General features: G+C 30.5%; 1 pseudogene; it reads right to left on the reverse strand.

The window, feature by feature from the left end:
- Nucleotides 1-22,219, reverse strand: part of LOC129963717 (transcription factor AP-2-epsilon-like) — an 84,351-nt pseudogene that overhangs the window by 33,264 nt on the left and 28,868 nt on the right.

Raw genomic sequence — 22,219 nt, forward strand, 5'->3', positions numbered from 1 at the left:
TTTTTTTTAATTATTATTTTTGTACAACTTTGTATTCAAAATTATTTTAGAAAGGAATTGTAGGATAGTATCCTTTTTATACAACATTAAATTTAATCTTATTTTTCCATTTTATAATATTGATTGAAATCGTTAATAACATGTATGCAAATAATTGCTTTAATTTCTAAAGAAGTCCTAAAATAGCTGCTTTAAGTTTAGCAGATTAATGAGATTTAGATGATAGCGTATTTAATTCTCAAATGGAAGTTAGAGAATTAAAAATTTAAACTAGAAAATTAAAACTCCACAAATGCTAAATCCTAATTTTCATATCTATAAAAATTATTTAGGATTAAAATCTGTCTATTCAGTATAAAATCGTTTATATATTTCTACCCGATACTATAAAAAAATCTATCTATTCAACATAAAATCGTTTATATATTTCTGTCTGATACTATAGAAAATCTGTCTACTCAGTATAAAATCGCTTATATATTTCTTTCTGCCTGATATTATAGAAAAAATTCATAGCATGATAATTACAGAAATTTTTAAAAAAAAAAATCTTACTGCTGTAAATTGTAGTTGAAAAAAATTAAATGAAAATATATCACGTGGTGTTTTAGTAAACTATTGCCATTTCTTAATAAATAAATTTGCATCTATTTACATACGCTGTTGTAAATTTCATCTTGAGTTTTTGAAAATAATTTGTGTTACCCATAAACTTGGTGTCGTTTCCATGAAGAGAATCGCCAAAAAAGAAGATAAATCTCAATGCATAGCAGTCTTGTTTTAGTTTACGGATCTGAAGTAGTAACTTCTGCTGCTTAACGGCTTAGAAAAAGTGGCAAGACAGCAGGTGAAGGTGTAAAAAATAAGAGAAAAAGTGCACATTTTCCTCTTTCTCTGTTGAATCACAGAGCGATAAACAGGTGAACACAGCCGAAAGGAAGGGGGTGGGCCGGGGGATCGCGAGCCGACTAAGAGGAAAAAAAAAGTGTGTATTTTGTTTAACGTTGGGATTAATGTCAGGGGCTATAAAGCACATTTTAACCTAGATTAAACAGTTTATTTTACTCTTTATTTCCCTTCTGAGTTTGCCTTTTAAATCAGATGTGACGGGTAGACCAAGATTCCTACTCTTTTAATCTTTAAAAGAAATATTAAGAATGTAGGACATATCTAATGTTATACCATAAGCTTTTATAATAAAAAGCACATTTATTCTAATCGGCAAACGTAGTTGTTTGAGTTTATCATAGCAAAACTTAGCAGCTAGTAGAATTAATTGCTGATGTATGTTTTTGGAAAACAAAAAAGTCAGGTGTTTGTCTTTTATTCAGTAACAAAACATCAACTTCTTTTGGGCAATATTGACGATAGTTATTTGAAATGTTTTTCTTAAGGAGACAGTGCAGTGTTATTTGAAGTTATTCAAAGTATATCCATAGGTGAACAAGTGTAAACAATTGCAAAATGATGAGAGCAAAATAAATACTTTAGAAAGAAAAAAGAAAAAAAAGACTTATTCAATTACTGACTTTTTAAGAAAATTAAGATTCTTAGACTTATTAAGATTTAAAATCTTATATAACATCTATATTACATCTTACTCTTAACGATAGATTTATAAAATTAATGAGGAGGTTGTTGCTCTTCGGATCATTAACCCTTATCGGTATGTGCTGTCTTTCTTTAGCTAACAGCAATAGGTAATAAATATTGTTTAAGATAGTTCATATCAAGCAATATTCACAGCTTGTTGTTTACCATTCAAGTTCTGTTTATGAGTGCAGTAATGAAAAGACTGAAGAGTTATTTTTCTATATTAACATACTTTAAGAATTGTTTGAGATTTCATCTACATTGCAATTTGAGCAGCATAAATTTGTTGAGTAGAAACTACATGCTGTTGGTAACTTTGAACATTGTAAAGAGTACAATAAAATTTTATATTATGAATCAAAACCCATCTAGTATCATGCATCATTGATCCAATGTGGTATTGTTAAGTATAATTGTCCTTTTACGTGTTATGATACCATGCCACTAAGAGGAGGGGAAAAAAACTATCGATCCTGAAATTACAAAAAACAATTAAGTTTTGTATACTGAGGGAGAAAAATTTGTACTGAGTACTCATGTAAAATATTAGAGGTTGAATTTGTAACATTAAATTCAGCATTTGATTGTCTTTAAAATGTCTGATAAATATTCAAATATGATATGCCGCACCGCATACCGCACTAGAAAAATATTTTCTGAAAAAGAATTCTGTTGAATACACAAAGGAGCAAAAAAATGAACTATGAATAAACCAAAAAAAAAAAAAAGATTTGGCTTATAGATTTACATTGCCAATGATAAAAATAGACCTGCCACGTAAAACGAAGAAAAAACAGTTGGAGAAGAAGGGTTGAGACTATCTATGACAAGCATGCTTGAAATGAACTGTCAGAAAGTAGAAACTAATTTATCAAGGGCAACATCTTTCAACTTTAAGAGGACTGAAACCTTTAAAAACTTAGAAAAACACGAGGTTGAGATTAGGCCCTTCTTTTAATCGCATCGGAAATCTGATGAAATAGAGATAACAACAATTGATCTAAAGTACAAGAAAATACGATTCAAAGTAAAAGACCGTCATGTACCATGAGTTACTTTATATGCAGTTTTAACTTTAATATATATATATATATATAATTTATGTTATTGTTCGTAGATATTACATAAAATAGAACACCTATAATCATAAAAATGTTAATCATTCGTTTTTAGCTATATAATAGAAAAAGTTATCCAATTCCTTACAAATTCTTTTATAATTTAAAAGGGTTTGTCAAAAATCCTGGAAATGTCTTAGAAATAAGGTAATGAAGAATTTCTTTTTCCCTCCGGACACATTAGAAATATCAGAGTGTATAAGTTAAAATATTTATTTCTTAAGTATATTAAGTAAAACATAACTACTTGAACTTTCTGAAGGCTATAATTCTAAAAATGTTAAATTAGAATGTTGAATTCAAGTGCAGCTTTAAAAAGATACTTTTGTTCATTGATAAAGAAAGAAATTGTAACTAGTTTTATAACAACAAATGCGTATGACATTTTTTTATTTGATAAATAATATCCAGAAACTAATTCAAAAAGCATGCAATTACTCCTCAGTCTTCCAAGATAAAAGTTGAAGACAGTAATTATATTTTCAACATTCTTTTAAGTAACCCGAAGATTCCTCGACTTGAAATTGTCAGCAAACCATCGCATAAATAGGGTTCTAAATCATTGTGTCTTTGTTCCTCTGCTGAGTCCATCTGCTGAACGCGAGAGGCTCCTAATTACAAGTCTTCAAACTGATGTTTTAAGAGCTCATAGGGGATTTGCGCTACTAGACAAAGGCCTGGAGCCGTGGCCTTGCCTTTGGGGGTAGGCGAAATGGCCTGCCCCTAGGCTGTGCACATCACGCTCTACCTAGAGGAACTGGACTTACACTGGAGATAAAAGGAAAGAAACGGAGCAGCTTCTTTCAGATGATTATATCCGGATAGAGGATGAAGGGACGGTGTACAAATAATCCCCATGCATTTCATCGCGCTCATTCTTTTACTGAAACATCTTGCAGCGTTATCTTCACTTGAGTGGTTAAACACTTAAGACATAGACATTTCCGACTGTATCCAGTCAAATACTCATTTCTGAAATTTTTTGGAAAGATTGGCAATTTTTTTCAGTGAATACACCATTCAAATAACTGTGATGTACTTTTTTTGATGATAAATCAATACCATCTAATTACTTCGATGTAATATGAGATGTTTAGGGGAATTAAAAGTATCCATTTGCGGAAAGTATTTTTGATGCATTATTATTGCTTCAAGTCACACATTTAAAAAAACTTAAGGAAATTCTGTGATTGAAATTCTTCTTATTGCAAGAGAACAATTGTTCAGTCATATTCTATTTATCTTTGAAATCTCACATCTGCAATTAAAATCACAAGTTTTGTATTATAATGTGTTCATTTATACAGCAAGCAAACAAGTGATTGCCTCTTTACTTTTCAAATATTTTTTATACCAAGAGCATTGCGACGATGTTAATTGAAAATGAAGCTTTTAAACATTACCCAACTTCATCTAAAACCTTCTTTTAGTATTTTGAATTCCCTGTTCCATTCTGGTTATAATCGTGATCTTCTTTATTTACAATTTTTCTTAATCTTTTTAGATTTATCATTATTCCAAAATTTTAGTTATTTTGATTATAATATGCGTTTTGCTTATTTTGAATGAAAACATATTTTTACATTAATGGAGTGCATCTTTTAATTGCGGCTCACGTATCTAAATTTTTCAAACTTTTTCGTTACTTTTAATGATACTCATACATCACCTGTTTGGACAAGCCCACTAAATGGTATAAAGTGTTAAATCTTATACCATGAAACCATACCTTAAAACTCCTTTTTAATAATACGCATTTTGATTATTGACGATTTATAAATAATTAACAGCGTTCGAAAAGTTTCCTATAAGTTTTTTTTTTTTCTTCTTTTTAGTAATTATTTTGACTTATACTACTTGGCACTGAAATCTTCTGAACACAAGTAAACGGCAACGGAATTCTCTACAGTTACATCATACTATTGCGCAACAAGGTTTGATAATTTCAACAAAGCAATTACGGTCTAAAACGAGTCGAGGAAAGAACGTTCCATCTGTCTAACTTGACAACTGGAGGCAGGTGTTCTTCGGCTTCGAGAACTTTTTCAACACGACATGGCCATTGCATTTTCAGTCGACTTTGTCAAAGAGCTAAAAAGTAGAACTGAAAGAATATATAAAACTGGAATCACGAACGCGCCCCTACTGAATCGCTTCACTGGGATTTATCATTGTTATTAGTCTGAAGTCTGGTCTCTCCTCTTCCCACTGTTTATTTTTTTTTTTTCTTCTATTCCTCCTATGCATGCATGCGAAGGTAGTTCCGTTATGTGAGTAATTGGCCCTTCACGATCAAGAAAAAGAATATTTTGAAGAGAGTGTCGAGTGGTAGAGAGGAGGAAAAAAAAAAAACTTTTGACCGCTTTTCGTTTGTGGAAGAGGGCTCACGACTGACATCCGGTTTTTAAACAATCTAGAAGTTTTGAATGCAGTCCAGACATATTAAGGAAGAATTAATCCGTTCAGGGGATGCACTCAGAGTCTTATATAATTATATTAAATTATTTAGTTTATGAGTTATCGTAACAAAAGGATACGGCATTTAAAAACTGAATGACACCAGTGGCTAAGGAAGAAGTTATTCGCAGTACTTCATCTGTATGCATGATATTCAAGATAAGAGTCGTGCTTAAATTATTATTGCATTTCTTAAACTTCCATTTTCCCCCATCTTGGTTTTTGTGGTTGTATTGTTTAAATTCCAAAAAACGAATTAATGCAAAGATATTTAAGATTTAGATATATTATTTCGCAATAAGATGATCTGTAACTACATTCTATCGTAGAAATATTTATATTGATTTTCTATATGATACATGATTTGATACGTTTTGATTCTATATGATACATGATTTGATACGTTTTGATTCTATGTGATACGTTTTATACGATTTTATTATAACTAAATCAGTTGAATCTAATTTGCGAAAATTGTTGTAGCTTTATCATTGTAATAATTTAATTCATAAAATACTAATGATAAAGAATGACTAGCTATATGGGAGGAGGAACAGGAGGTATATGCTTCCCAGGTATCTTAGGGGACTTTTTTAACGATAAAACACTGTTGTATATCATTTTTTAAACCCAGATATAATGAGGTGGTAAAAAAATGCCATATCTTGATCTAGCATTTAACTTTGCTAAATTACCGATGTGAACAGGAGCATGGCATTAAATATGTGTCAAGTGTTATGTAATCTTACTACGCCATTTGGAAATGATAAAACTATTGGAAATTTCATATTCCAAATATTGTTCTTTCATAAAGCATTCGAAAGCTAAATCGACGATGGGTTGGTCTAACGACCGATAACAATCGGAGCATTTAATTTCATGTTTCTTTTTTAATTTTGTGGCTGGTTAATGTAATTAATTTCATTTATTATTAGCTTAAGCTTGTAATAATTCCATGTAAATTTGAAAACTGCGTATGATGAATCTGTGATGCAATATTATATCAATAATCTACCTTTACTTAAAATAATAAGCAAAAGAAGAAGAAAAGTGCATAGTAAGTTCGGAAAAAAAAATTCATAGTAAGAAAAAAATTGAAGAAATCGCAGTTCCTTTAATGCAAATTAAATCGTTGTTTAATGGTGAAACTAAACATAACCTCGCTCTAAGGCGTCATTTGATGAACGCAATCATGACGGAAACGATATATCTTCAGCAATATGGGGTAGTCTAATTGTCACTAATTCTTAGACACGACAAAAAGCTTCCAAAAAACAAACGACAAAAACCAAAGCTTCTGAAGAATGTTGAATGTGTACCCTAACCTAATGATCAAATTGTGTAAGCCCTTTATAAATTCATGAGTTCAAATTTTTCAAGCTTCCCTATTTGTAAATTTAGAAGGTGATTAATAAACTATAAAAAAATGGTAATTTTTGATAACTTACCTTCGTAGGACACCTCCTAGCAGCGATGCGTTGAGGCATTCAGGTGGCGACAACCTCCTCTGTACCTCGCCAACGGTTACCTTGTACTTGGATGTGGAGCTGAGCAAAGAGAGTCGGCCAGGTACAGAACAGAAAACCTCTTGCGTCGATGTGATGCCGGACAACATTATGTCCTTGTGGTTGTTTTCATTGTTCGACCGCTTAATACCTGAAAGGAAAAGATAATGTTTATTAAGAGTTATGCATTAATTAAAAGTAATACAATAAAGAGCTGCAATAAATTTGGTCGATGATGTCTTAAATAGTGACTCCATTGGTACCACAGAAAGATGTCTCACAATTATTTTCATATACAAGATATTTAAAAAAAATCATTACAATTATTTGCTTTTGATGCCTAATCAACATTTTATAGGAAAATAAGATTTGCAAATGCATTTGATTAAAAATTCATGAATTACTGAAATTGTGTGGGGGCAACAACTTTAAAGTGTTACAACTTAAATGTGTTATAAAATGGAATTACTCTGTGTAAAATTCTCGAATTTCTTTTCATAAAAATTTCACAAGAATCAAATCTTTTGTTTATTAACTTCAAATATCTTCTCCTTCACCTGATGTGAAGATTTGCGGTTTACTACTATACGGCTGCCATTAAAAAAGATTAAAATGACAAATATTCAATTATTAGTAACTTGAAAGAGTTGCTATTCCGAGAGATAACAAAACCCAGTTCAAGCGATATTGTCAATCCTTACGTAGATTATCCATACGTAGAAACGGAACAGTATATAGTAGTCCATTAAGGACAAATACTTGCTGTTATACACTTGTTCTTTCTGGACATGTGTGATTATAACTGGATTAGTTTCACTGGCTAAATATAAACCCATGTTCATGGCACTGTATATTCCAATGCAACACTCGGTTTATAAAATCTACCGAATGGCTTTATCATAGTATACATTATAAGCGTGGAGGAGGGGGACATCACAAGCATAGGGATGAGAAACTACTGTCATAGTAGTCGGTTCTCACTCCCTAATGGGTATAGTATCGGAGGGGAGGATATACTGTGGCCAGTGGTGGTCATCAGTACTCAACTGTATTTCACGTTTCATTGCTGTCTCGACAACAGTCATCCAATTTTATCCTGAATGTCTTCGGGCAAGATAGTAATTATAATGCGATTATCATAATATACAAAACTTTACTTAAACGAATCCTCCTTCTGAATTCTGAAAGAAAAAAAGAATTCCTTATCAATAATTTTTCCTAAAACGATAAAACCACTTTCCCTAGACGATAAAATCGATAATTGTCCCTAGATTTGAAATTTTAATAGTTTCACATTTCAGAATTCACAAAAGGGAATGGCTATATAATTAATAACATCGAAAAGAACTTACCTTTCCGAATGACACTATTGTGTTCCGTTCCAAATATATTCGTCTCGTCGACGGTTGTGGTCTGAAAAAAGAAATAAGAATTTTTTTTTTACATTTTTTTAAAAGCCCTTTAAAGAAATCCACAATCACAATAATAAATAAAAAAGTATATGAATTTCGTTTTATTATAAGTTTTAAAAAGATTAAACATATGTGCGTTTCGCAAATGAGATTTTTTTCTAGAGCAAAATCTGCGCCAAAAACTAAATATATGTATTTGAGCTAAATGTGCTAATAACTAAAACTGAATAAAAACAGCAATAGAAATAAACCAGCAGTAATGCTGGTAAAACAGGAATTTAAGAATACCAGAGCAATAATAAACTAAATAGCATGAATAACCCCAATGTCCCTCAGGTACTTGAAAGGGTTAAAGAGTAAATATTTTTTCCCCAACAAAAAAAAAGAAAATTTCAAATTGAATGTCTGTTGTCAGCTACACAGTCTATTAAAATGTGTTACATAGTAAATGCATCTCCACAACAGTTACAAATTGGAAGAGACTGCGAAAAACAGATATTGATGCATATATCATATGCGTAAAATAGGAAGCCGAGTTTTCATAAATAGGAAAGTTAAGAATTTCAAGGGAAGCTGAAAAACAAGTAGGAAAAATTAATTTAGAATCCTACCTATTGGTGTATTACATTAAAAATCCCAATTTCTAAAGATATGTTGAATTTATATTTACCTTTCTGCCAGAAATAAGTAATTCGTGTTTGTTATCGACTTATAATTATGAACAAAGAATTTACAAATTAAATATTAAAATTTCTTATTTTCTAAATTGAAATTTTAACTCGAGTTGAGAGCAAGAAATAAAATACATGAGGTCACAATACTGATATATAATGTAATGTGGTTCGGCGAGTCGTAGGTGAAAAAAGCCTATTAAAATTTAATGATCCGTTCTAATTAGAATTTCTTTGTTCTAAAATTCTTTCAAAATATGCCAATTACTTTTAAATACATTTGGATAATATTTTGAGCTATTTAATTGGTCTTGATGTTTTTGTTGTTTAGCTTATAATCCCGTAAAGGAATTTTGGTAAACATAAATGCTCCCATTTTGACAAATCAATTTTAACTACAGCTACTCGTCCTGAAACGGTATAGTGATAACTGCAATTTAATTCTTTTCCAAACGTAAGCTCCACGAAAACAATTCCATTCTGTTATCGTAAACAAAAATAAATAAAACCCTCCAGGTGGCGAATCAAAAAAAATTTTAAAAAAATTAAGTTTATAACGGCTGAAAGAATGTTTCTAAACTGAAGTTCTTTGAACTTTTTGAAATTGCACACTTCTTTTAGCTAGCTATTGAGCAATTGTTCAACTTTTATGCTTTGGGTTTACTGATCATAAAAAGGTATTATATCGAAGCATGTAATCTTAAGTTGTGTACGTTAGCAGGAATTCTTGCTCTTCAAAAATAAGCTCATTTAAATAACAAAGCCATAAAAATATTTTTAATTTATAATGTTCTATTCATAAAATTCGGGAAAAAATAAAATGGAAACAATGAAATCTTGAATTGCGATTTTGTTTCGGATGAGCATTTGGAATTATTTTTGAAAGCAAATGTCTTTTTTTTTACGGATGAAATGACTCGCATGCATTATAAAATCTTAATTTAAAACAGTTTTTTAGTACAGTCTTTAAAAGTAACTTCCGGGTTGATTTGAATTTTACTTATTTTGATTTTTTTTAAGATAAACGTTCTACTATGAAACTAATTTTTAAAAAAATATTTTCTTTATTATTACAAAATTGTTCTTTTGCCTTTTTACAACAAGATTTTTTTTTTTTTTTTTAATCTCACAAAAGATTTTTCAGAAATATTACTTGAATCTCTACCGCCTCATCTTCATTTTCAATGTTATACAGAAGAAATGGAACGATGTCATTAAAAAGCTTAGAGCTGTACAATCCTTCGGAGTCTTTAAAACTTTTTTCATCGGCATTCTAACAAACAGAAAAGAATTACAAAAAGATTCAAACCTCTAAAACGAAACATAACATGGTTAATACTTTATTTATATTATTTAAAAAAAGATTAAAAGCTACTTATGTTGTAAATTTATATTTTTTTTAAAACATTCTCTTAATTAAAGTACAGTGGACAAGCATACAAAAACAACTGCCCTTGATATCTTCGCATGCACATGTGTGTAAATGCAGTAATTAAAACAGTAAAAAGTATTAAAGCAAAATATTGTTTTAAAATTTATTGAAATCGAAGAAAATTCAATAGAAATAAAATTGGTATACCTGAAAAGAGAATGTTTTAACTATTAAAGTGGTACATGAAGGGTTTATGGTGCGATAATATTCTTAGATGTTATCGAGGGGAAAACTTTAAATTTTCGATTAATTTTTAAATAATATAAAAATTTTTGACTCCTCCCTTTGTTTTACAGAACACTTACTAACCGAAAGAAACCATTTGCAAATTTGGTAGACAAATCCCATGATCTATCATGTTGAGAGTTTTAAATGATTTTTTACAACATGCGTGTATATTTTTTCCATGTTGCAGTTTACAAATAACCTATGCTAACCATAGACTAGCCCCTGGTAACAGTTATAACGTATATGAGGCGTAGCGACGAAATCGAACACGAGTTGGCTATTCTTAAGACGGAGCTATTTCAACCTTATTTTTTTACGCAAGGGGATACTACTCAGTATGTGGATTAATTCTAGTTCAAAAGATTTGAAGAATAAATTAATGAATATAAATATCTGAATAATGATCAATAAGAAAGCGTAATGCATTTGTGTTGTTTACAATAATAACAAACACGTATTACGCTTGGTTATACAATGAGATTTCAAATAAGGGAATCTAATACCTTAAAAGAATGTAACAGAAACTTGCTTCTATTTTTCTGTTTGTTAAGTCATCCGTTTTAGGGCACAAAACTGCAGGTACCTTTTATTCAAGCTTAATTTGTAAATGATTCAACCACAAAGACTTACAATTTCAAACGTTTTCTGTTAAATATCTTAGAAACTATATCAAAAATTGCATGTTATAAAATATTTTTTTGCCTCTATTATGCCTTAATCTCTGCATTGTAAGCAGAAAATAACACTATATTATATATATTTCTTTCCTACATTTCACTAGTTCCAGGAATTTTTTTTAAAATCAAATTTACAAACAATGAGGAAGAAAATTAAAAACTAAAATCTGCAATAAAAACCACTCATAATTATTGAACTTAACATTGAATTCCTTATCCACTTTATTTCTTATGAATAAACATTAGCTTTAAAACGTTGTATAAATAAGTCAAATGCCTTATTAAATGAAATCAAACCTCAATATTTGTTACATTTCATTTTTATGCTTACTCAACCGGCGAAACGTTCATAAAATCTGCAATCCCCCCTAGATACAATTCATTAACCTTTCTTTGTCGCATTTGTAGGTACTCCGTTGCAAAGATTAATTTTCTGAATTATCTTTTTAATCCATCTGCCTGCTATAATGTGATTATAATTCCTTATTTCTGTAATTAAAGGACATTCACATGAGTGAATAAAGAAAGAATCTGAGCAGGTTTCCTCGAAAGTTTATCTTTTTTTTCAAACATTATTATTTTTTTCTTCTTTTGTCATCAATGTATGCACCGGCGAAGCTTCGATGATTGTAATAAAAAAATGATAAAAGAACTTTGTCGAAAAGAGATTGGATTTTTGGCTTAAGTGATCGATCAAAAGAAGTTAGAATGTCCACAAAAATCCAAAAGAAAACAAAAGGGACCTCAGATAAGACCTCGTGAAGTTGTTTTTGTTTGATTGACTCTCGCAGTCAGGCGGCCTTCCTTGAAGACAGCAGAAATTCATTGTCAAATGTCAGAAACTTCAGTGGATCGAGTTTTGTGTTGTTAGACTTCCGCTCGTCCTTCAGAATACCGTCATTTCTCTGGAGAGAAATCCTTGCAATTGATTTCCCCCCCCCTTCTTTCCGTTGAGAAACTTTATTTGTATGTATGAACTCAGGGACCATTCACTAAATTTTACTTTCAATCGAGATTAAACATACTTCGTTTCGCAAGTTTATTTTTCTTCTTTTATTCTATAGCGAGATTTCCTTTCATTTTATGGAGTCGGAATAGCATTTTGAAAAAATTATCTTCTTTAAAGAGAATTAATAGAAATATACAGAAACGCGGTAAATTAAGGATATAAAAACTTTTAACTCGCCAGTCATTCTGGGATTTGATAAGAAATCAATTTGTTCTATATATTATATTTAGAAGGAATTTTTATTTCAAGATTTATGATGCACTTCAAATCTATATCTATATACTTATAATAAAGATGTGTGTGTGTGTGTGTGTGTGTGTGTGTGTGTGTGTGTGTGTGTGTGTGTGTGTGTGTGTGTGTGTGTGTGTGTGTGTGTGTGTGTGTGTTGGCACTCTACAGGTCAAACCGTTTGACTTAGTTACCAAATTTTGCATGCCTTAGAGGTCAGAAATGTGCACCTTGGAGTCGTCTTTTTTTTTTTTTTTTTTACTTTTTTAATTAGAATCTTAATGAAAAATTAAGCGAAATTTCAGCGTTTTTTTCGCAATAACTTCCGAAAATATTACCGCAAAAAAATAACTTTTAACTCAAATTCAAGTTCAAAAAATTATGTTTTCATTGATACCAATATTTCTAACATGAAGTTAAGCTTCTATTTTTAATCAATTTCCTAAACAATTAAGCATAATTTTTAGCAATTCATTTCACAAAATATAAAAATAAAACCATTTAACCAGCATGAGCACATTACGCGCGCATTGGGAGGGGAAAAAAAAAAAAAAAAAGCTTTCACTAACGTGTTTCTATGACATTGACAAAATCTCAAATTAAAAAGTAAGTTAACTCTTACTGCAAATTAAACTTAGAAAAGTTAAATTTTCAGCACGTGTCTGTGTGAAAGGGAATAAATCTGAAATGGGACATCTAAAAAAGAAATGATTGCCAGGAAAAATTTTCTGTGGCGTTTAAAATAACTATATTTTGAATAAAATTTCAGAAAGTCATAGTAATTCCAAAACTGGTAAAATATTTATGATGCTGCAAGTACAGTTTCTTTTCAAGCACAAATACAAATATGGTGGACATATATGACCACTTTGGCAGGGTCTTTCTCTTGTACATCCCCCCCCCCTTCAAAAACCTATTTGATACTTTAAGCAGAATTTTGTTGAAGCAGACGTTTTAGTATCGACATTACATAATGAATCCCAAAATAGTAAATGCTTTATTCAAAACCTTTTTGAATTAATTTTCGCTTCTCTTATTCCTATAAAAGTTTGGATTAAAAGAAATCGCTGTTTTTTATTTCATATTTTTTATTCGTTCCTTAGAGTCAGCATTTTATTTTCAAATATGCATATTAGGTATTTGCCAAAGGCTCCGTAACGTTATGAGGCTTCAAAAATTTGTCATTTTTTTATTATATTAATTTTATGCTTTATTTAATTTACAACTGCCATGTACTCGAACCGATTTAAAATCAAATTAAATGCTAAAACTTTATTCTGATATTCTTAATTAACCTTTAAAAATTTTATATTATTTTGTTACATATGTATAATATGTGTTGTTTTATATTTTAAAATCAATATATTCGATTCTATCGGTGTGTGTGTGTGTGAATAAAAAGTATTTGAATTGTGCTCGAATTTTTTTTTTAACTATTTTATTAAAAAAATTTTTAATTTAAATCTTAAAATTTTTGAGAAATACTGAAACTCTCATAAAGGGACTCATAATTAAATACTCTGCTAGACGTCAGAATTTGATAATGTAATTGCTTATATAAATAATTAAAATACAAAATATCTTGTGTAGTAAATTAGAGATTGGATAAGAGGGCTGCGAATGCCTAAGGGCCCTAAGAGAGCTCAATCCGATCACGCCTAAACTGTGTGGAAGATGGAAATTTCGTACAAGCCATTTCACCAATACTTCTAGTTAAAAGCAATGGTGCAATTTAATTCAAAACACAAGTTCGATATCGTCCCTTCTTTTGTCTAAATTTTGGCTCCATACAGAATGATAACTGAGACATCAGTAATATGGTTGTTTTAATTTTTTTATCGCCAAATAAAAACTCATCACTTGCTCTTTAGTGTATTTATGACAACACTTATTCAATCAAAACATCTGACTTTTTTCTCACATTCGCTACTTATCTATCAACATATCAAGAGCTTACCTTAACCTCTGTTAAAGCAATCAACGCGAAAAACAACCAGAGTTGGATTCAAAATTTCTGAATGATTATAAATGAAAAATTATGTAAGTTTCCCATTATTTTTTTATTTATACATCCATTCTTTTTCTTTCGAAAAAGTTATCTTTATAATATGCAAATAAAAAAATTGCAGAACTACAACAGTTCCATTGGCCGATGCATCTGCTTACTACAGCAAAAACACTTCATTTTAAAATCGGTACTTAAAATTTCTGCCAACTAAATCAATTTTATTGCTTTTTACATCTTCTCGGAACTCAACAGGAATATTCATAAAAATTTATTCTGACACTCAATATATCACTCTATCAAATGAGATAATAAAGGACATTAGCCCAAGTAACTTTTTCCTATATCACACATCGATAACATTTGCTCCTGGACTATTTTTTCCCCCCTTGACGGTGAACTTCCTTGAAGACGTCCCCGAAATAATCTTGAGATATATTCGACCACCGAAAAGTGACAATACCCGGGGGCGAGCGGGAGCATTCCGAGGGAGACATTACCCCAAGGGGCCACCAACAATCGCACCGCCACCTGGCGGTCAAGTTATTAGCCATAAGTTATAATGCCAACAGGTTTTGGCGAACCCTTTTCATTTTGTTTTATTTCATCACTTTCAGGAGGTCTTTTTTTTGTTGTTGTCATTATAGGTTGAGAGGAGGACGGCTTCTCCATAGAATCCTATCTGATTGCAACAAGGCGCACACCTGGATTGAGTCGCGTCGTTAAGAAGTTCTCCTGTCACGATAGTAGGTTTTTACAGAGAAGACTGGAAGTCAGACGCAGAGGTTATTAAAAGTTGTTTCAAGATTTCGATGGATTTTATCCTCCTTTAACGACCCGCAGCTAGGGAAGGGGAAAAACATCAAACCACTGACTGGATGATAGATATCCTTTGCGCAACTTCTGAACAGGTTACGGCACTAAAATAAATCATTCGTAATGGAACCTTCTGCTACTATAGCACGGTTTATCTGAATAACTGGTTACTTTGAAGTGATAGCCAGAAACGCGTGGAGAAAAAATAAAATTTAAATTATTGAAATTAGTATAGAAAGATTATAAAAATCAACGCTCCTGAAATCGAACAAAATTCATACGAATATCAATTTAGCTCAGCATTGAGAAAAAACATTTTCTGTCATTCCAGTAAATCTCGAAGAGTTTTTGTATCACGAGTAGAGTTTCATTCATATTCGTCGCATTTAAAATGATAATCGATGTCACTGTATTAACCACTTAAATGTTTCGACCTCTTCGAAAAATACGTATCTAAATTGCGTCTCCTGATTAATTATTTATTAATTACAACTCCTGTGTAAAATATACTTTGTCTCCTGATTATTACTTCTGAGAATAAAGTTGACCTAGCGCAAAATGTTGTACTTTTTTCCATGACGAGTATACTCGTCAAAAACAGTTAACTGGTTTATAGCAAATAAGGTTTCTAAAGTTTCTCTGGTATGCAATCTTATTCAACAAATTTATTTGCGATATTAAGGGTGCTTATACATAAAAGAAAATCAATAATTCTTAATGATAAATAGATTCAGTAAAAAAATTTTAAGTTACAACAACGAGGTGCTGATAAACGTACAAGTTTAACTGCAATGTTTTAACCTGAAATATATATAAAATTATCAAGAAAAAAACATGTTGACTCATAAAAATTCTGGAGTTTTAATCATTTGATATTTCTGCATAGTATCTTGTTTTAAAGGCAAATCAATTAATAAATACTTAGAGATATTAATTTCTTATTAGCACTGAAGAAAATGGAGGGAAACCAAGACGAACTGTTGGAGATAATTAAATAGAAATGCTGCAAAGAAAATCAAAATTAAAAATCTTGTCGGAATCTTAACTTAAAATCAACTCTTATAAATATTGAAAATTACCAAATTACTCTTAGAAAACAAAATGCAGTTAAGATTTCAAAGCAAACCTCTTTCTGGTTGAATGCTAGTTCTAAAAATGAGTAAATTTCTTAGAGTTTATAAAAGATTATCAAACATTTTTTCACTTTGCTTTTATCTTCATAAGAGGTTATCCTTATTCACTCACGGTTTCATAAGAGGATATCCTTATGTATTAAAGTGATTAATTAAAACATCCTTCTCAGAGTTTTAAGGAACTATTTAATAATGCGATAACAATGTATACTGTTATTTTTTATATATAATTTTAAAATTATGCAATTAGATCAGAACTAAATGGTACAAAGAAGGTGTGGTTCATCAACTGGAGCACGTTAATAAATAATCACAAACATTCAATTCTTTTCCTTATTCCCAACACTTGTAAGAAATTGGGTTCTAATTTGTATTGAAATAGCTGTCTACAGATAGCCCACTTTCATAGAAAATTCTAACAGGAGTTTATGCATCGAATCGTCAAAGGGACAATTCAATGAGTCCATAGTTTATTTAGTTTAGCAATTATTAATCCATTAAGTGTCGCAAGATTATTTTTTGTAACAAAACGGAATAGAATCAACACCAGAATACATATATATATTTTACAATATATAAAATATGGCTTAATCCTTTAAAGGGCCATTTTTTTCTAGTCATATTATGTTAAAATATTTTAAGGCTTGAAATTAGAATAAGAAAAGGGATTCATTTAGCTTATTAGATAAATTTAATTCGTTTAATTAATAATTAAGTAACAAATCAAGACGCATCATTTTGTCTGAGATAAAGAACTGAAGTATCTAAGTTTCTGACTTACTAAAAAAATTTGTCAGAATTTATGCCAACCTACATAATTTCATGCAAAGATTGATAAATTTGATGGGAAACATACTTCCCAAGGCCCTAGAAAGGGTTAAAAGATACATATAAATGAACTAGTAGGACTAAGCACTTCATATTCGGATTTCAAATCCCAACAATGCTCACGCAAATCCTTTCATTGTGCAATATATTTAAGCTGAAACAGTAAAAACTCTTTCTGAAAGATAATTTGATAACTTTTAAAGTATTACAATTTAAGTTTATTGTTTTAAAGCAACTTAAATTGCCGAAATGGTTTCACAATTTTTCTCGGGTATAAATTGATAAAAGTCTTGATAAAAATCTCAGTCATTTTAGACTAAACTTAGTTACATTTAAAAAGAAGAAAGAACTATATCAGGTGGGTACTCAGTTGGCTAAGTACAGTCTCTTTGCTGGCATAAATCTCTTCAATTGAAATTTTGAAATTATCATCATTGATTAGTATGTTCGTAGGTAAAGATTATGAATTACAAATTCTTTTATTTCTCCAGTATAATAAATAAGCTTAAAATTTAATTATATTATATAAAATTAAATCGTTATGTATGAAGTTTAGTATTTACTTACAGCAGATGCTTTGATACTCGATATATCGGAAATGAAGCCGAAAAGGATATAATAACCCACTGACTTTTTTTTACCATAGTTTTGCTATCAATGAAAAATTCTATCATTTGATGTTAATCTGGTTTAAAAATAGCAATATTTCTTTTTTTTTTTAAATATCATCTTTATCCATTTATCATCTTTGTAATTTAAATTTAAAAGAGTATAAAAAATGAAATTAAGATTTTCAAAGTAGAAAAATGCAAACAACGCAAATAAATCATTTATATAAATTTATCACGGAAAAAACATTGATTAGTTATTTGAGGATTAACTATACATCTGACAAAAACGTGCCAAAAATTTGAAAATCCATACAAAGACATCATCAAGATGTGTCTTCTCTAAAAATAGAAATTTTTCCATCATCCCGAGTTGCCCTACTTTCCTTCTCTTTGTTTGCCAGCCAACCCCCGCAAGCATCGCTTCATTCACACCCTCGTGTTGCAGGCAGCCGGTTGGAAGTGAGCGAAAAGTAAAAGTCCGACCGAGCGGAGAAGGCAATCCCCTTCCCCCGGGGGCAGACGAAGGTGTTTGCTTTTGAGAAGAGAGAGTAAAACGATGGAGATGCCAGATAGACGGGGAGTCTCCAGAAAGTTGCGATTAATGAGAAGGCTCACAGACCTGCACTGAACTGAATCGATCAGTAAGTCATGGCCGACTTTTCAGAGAAAGTGAGGTCTCCCTCACCAATCAGATTTTTCTTTCTTTGGATTATTACTCAAAACACTTTTTGTAATTAAATTTTAAAAAGCTATAAAAAAGATGCAATATTTTTCTCAAAAGGTTAAATAAATATTCTCCCGATTCAAATATTCAACTTAACAATTAAAACTTTTGCGAGCTTCCAGCAAAGATGCTAATCGTCAAATCAAAAATGGATCTGTTCAGGCAAAGATTTAAAGTTCTGCGAAGTATTTATATCTTCTCTAAGATCGACTGTAATATAGATCATAAGGTAAAATAAATTAGCCTCTATCTGAAATTCTTATAGCTAATAGAACAGTTGAAAGTATATGTCAGTAACTGTAAGAAATTTGGGCCTTGGGGAGAACGTACTCTCGGAAGAAAGCTGATGAGTTCTCTCTTCTTTTTGCATGCGTTCAACGCAAATCTGCTACACAACTTTCCTTTAAACCTTCATCAAACCTGTCACTCCCTATACGTAAATCAACCTATTCAGCGTTTGAGTCATTTCAGCATGTGATTGCAATTTAATGAAAATTCAATTCCATCAATAAACAAATCATGTTTATAAAGTACAATCTCCATTTAAAATTATTAACACTCCACAAAAAATAATAAGATTAAATATTTTATGTGGTACAGAAATTAATTCGTGGTTACTAAGCCGAAAAGCTGGTAAAAGAATAACATTGTTATTCTTTCTTGCTTATAACATAGGTATTCTATAAGCAAGCTACTTTTGATGACTTGAGAATGGTATAAAGAAAGGCAATTTAAAACTATCCATGTTCCTAAGATTCTCTTCGATCCTCAGAAATTATACTCTGCAGTAGTACGTATCAGAGTAAGGACCCTATTTGACCTTCCAAAACAATTCTAATCTTTTTCTACAAAGTATGCTTCATATTAAATTTGGTTTCTAGAATTTCAATAACTTCTTGACTTTTAATGAACATTTAGGCTAGACAAAAATTTAATATATCCATCAAATTTACTTCAGACAAAGAACTTTGTAAAATATCGAAAGATAAAATGCATATTGCATGTCAGAATGCTTTAGCAATTTCAATATATACAAAATTATTGCTTATCAATCATGATTTTTTTCCCTGTGCTCCAAATGTATGTACAAAATTAGGTAAGAGGCTGGGGAAAAAAATGGAAATAGGAGAGAAACACCGTTTCAAAATATCTTATTGTAATACTTTTGAGAACTTTATTTTATTTGCAATAAAGAAATGATTCAGACATCCTTCGATCAAAATAATTTGAAAATGCAATTTTAAGTTGCAAAAATGACTTCGAATTGCATGTAAGTCCTATCATTTAACAAAACGGATTGGGAAAATAGAAATTGAACTGAACAGGAGCGAAACTTTAAATAGTTGCATCCTACGTAGATTAAACATAAATCCAATACAGTTTGAATTTATTTATCCTTAAAATACGATTGTATTATGAGTAAAGATAGGGGGGGGATGATGATTAACTTGACTAATGCTTTTTTTTTCCTTAATACTTAATGCCAACATTTTTAAGAAATCAGTTATTTCTAATATTTGATACAAAAAGTAGTAGTAGCAGTTTTTTTTTTTTTTTTTGTCCAAACAGTTCCTGTGTTTCCGCAATCCTTAATTTATTATAGACATACTTCAAATGTCCACATGAGAACTTCACCTTAAATTTAAATTTTCTAAAATATCCAAAGATAAAATTTTAGTACTATACAATTCATTTCGAAAACCACGTAACAGTATTTTCCCACGGTGTTTTCCCGCGCTACTTCTCGTGAATGTGGGTGTGTGTGTGTTTTTCTATGAATGAGGCGCAACTGCAAAAAGCGCCTGGGGGTGATAATGCGCCAAATGATCCCTCTCCATCGTAGTAAGAGTTTAGTAACCACACACGTCCGAAAGAGTGTCGAGCGCAAGAATTTGACCTTGCCGTGATGATAGAGAAGAGAAAAAAAGCAAAAAAAAAAAAAACTGTTCGAACCAACACGTGATCATCTCTTTAGAAACCTAACGATAAGAATCGTGGGGTCAAGTCCGTAAAGATCTGGGATCACGCTCGCGCTGATTGGTCAGCCCGATTAACATGACGGATCTCTGTTGTTTCGTCGCCAAAGTAGCCAATTCTTCTCATTAGTATGCAGGAGGAAGATTTCTTCCAAACACACCTACCTACCTCCACTTTTTTTCTTTCTTTCTTTTTCTCGTCTATTCTTTTTGCTTCTACTTATTTAACAGGCTGAAACAATTAAATCAAGCATGTTTGGCAGTTCCAATTTTTTTTCTTGATGTATTTTTCTGGTGGCCTGTTTCCCCCCTGCATCCTCTACCTTTGCCGGAGATAGTTTAGATTGGGGTTATGACTCGATTTTTTATCAAAGTGCTCCCGCAAGAAAAAGTATTACATTTAGTTGTTTTATTTTAATCTTTTTTTAAGAGTTTTTTATTTTTTCCCTCTAGAATTTTTTTGGCAGCATTATCTTCTTCTATCAGCCAGGCATGAAGGTTAATGTCAACTGATGAAATTTCACGCCTGGAAACTGAAGCCAATTAGCATTTTCATTAAATCCGTGAAAAATTACTTTGGTAAAAAAAAAAAAAAAGCAAGCGCGAAAAAGAGAATCGAGAATAAAATGTTTTAAGATTAGCTTTGTTTTTACTGTGACGAAATTCGTCTTATTCGACTTGTGTGGTTTCATTTACTGGAAAGGTACATTTAGTCAAGCTTCAAAAAAGAGGAAATATCTAATTAATCTGAGCTGAACTTGAACTACTGAATTTGCTTATTTTAGGAAGCGTTTTTTCTAAGAATATGAATTGGAAAACACTTTTCTAAGAATTTTAAATTAACTGAATAATCCGAATACTTCACAAACAAAAAAAAAAATAATAAATATATATGTATTTTGCAATCTGCATTATATTGTAATTATTTTTACTAATTAAATTTTGCCCAAGTCCTTTAAATAATTGTTATAAAATGCATGCCATAAAGACATCAATTCTATGTATTGCAAAATTTATTTAAGCTTTTTTTTTTATTTAAATAAAAAAATTCGATTTTCTTTCGTTTCAGTCACTCCCCATTTTTCTATTAAAACACTTTTTCTGTTATGCATAATGTAATTTACTGAAAATCATACGAAAACCTAAAGCATGTCACAAAGACATCAGTTATTGTAAAATTTATATAAATAAAGATTCCCTTTTCTTTCAATTCATCCACCTCCATTTCTTTGCTAAAACATTTTTCTTTTAAGCACAATTTCATACATAATGTAATTTATTGAAAATCATTCGAAAAGTTGATTTGGTAATGATAGTCAAATTAAAAGTATTAACGAATTAAAAAGTAGTTAGTTATGCTAATAGTTTTTTAAATAATTAGCTTTATATTTGAAGAACTTCGCATAACTTTTCAGAAGGTTATTTAATTTTGAAGAAATTCTACCATAGCCAAAAAGTACGCAGATTTCGAATAATCAGCCAAATTTTTTATATCCATTTTCGAAAATTTAAATTTTTTTTTCTCCATCTCCATTATTTTTAATTTACTTCTGGCAATTACCGTTTTAAAATGAGTATAAAAGTAATTTTCGAAAATGGATATAAAAAAAATATGCTAATTTCTCAACATTTTAGTTCTAGTCAAGTCACCCAGTGATTAAATTTGATGCACTGCTGCATTCATTTTCTTGAGGAGAGAAGTCTTTTTTTTTAAATCAATATTAAATAGAAGGAAAAAATTAGTACCATCATTACATACTTTTGAATAATTTGTGTTATAATTAACGCTATGTTCA

Source organism: Argiope bruennichi, chromosome 3 (genome assembly GCF_947563725.1).
Source record: "Argiope bruennichi chromosome 3, qqArgBrue1.1, whole genome shotgun sequence".
NCBI lineage: Eukaryota > Metazoa > Arthropoda > Arachnida > Araneae > Araneidae > Argiope > Argiope bruennichi.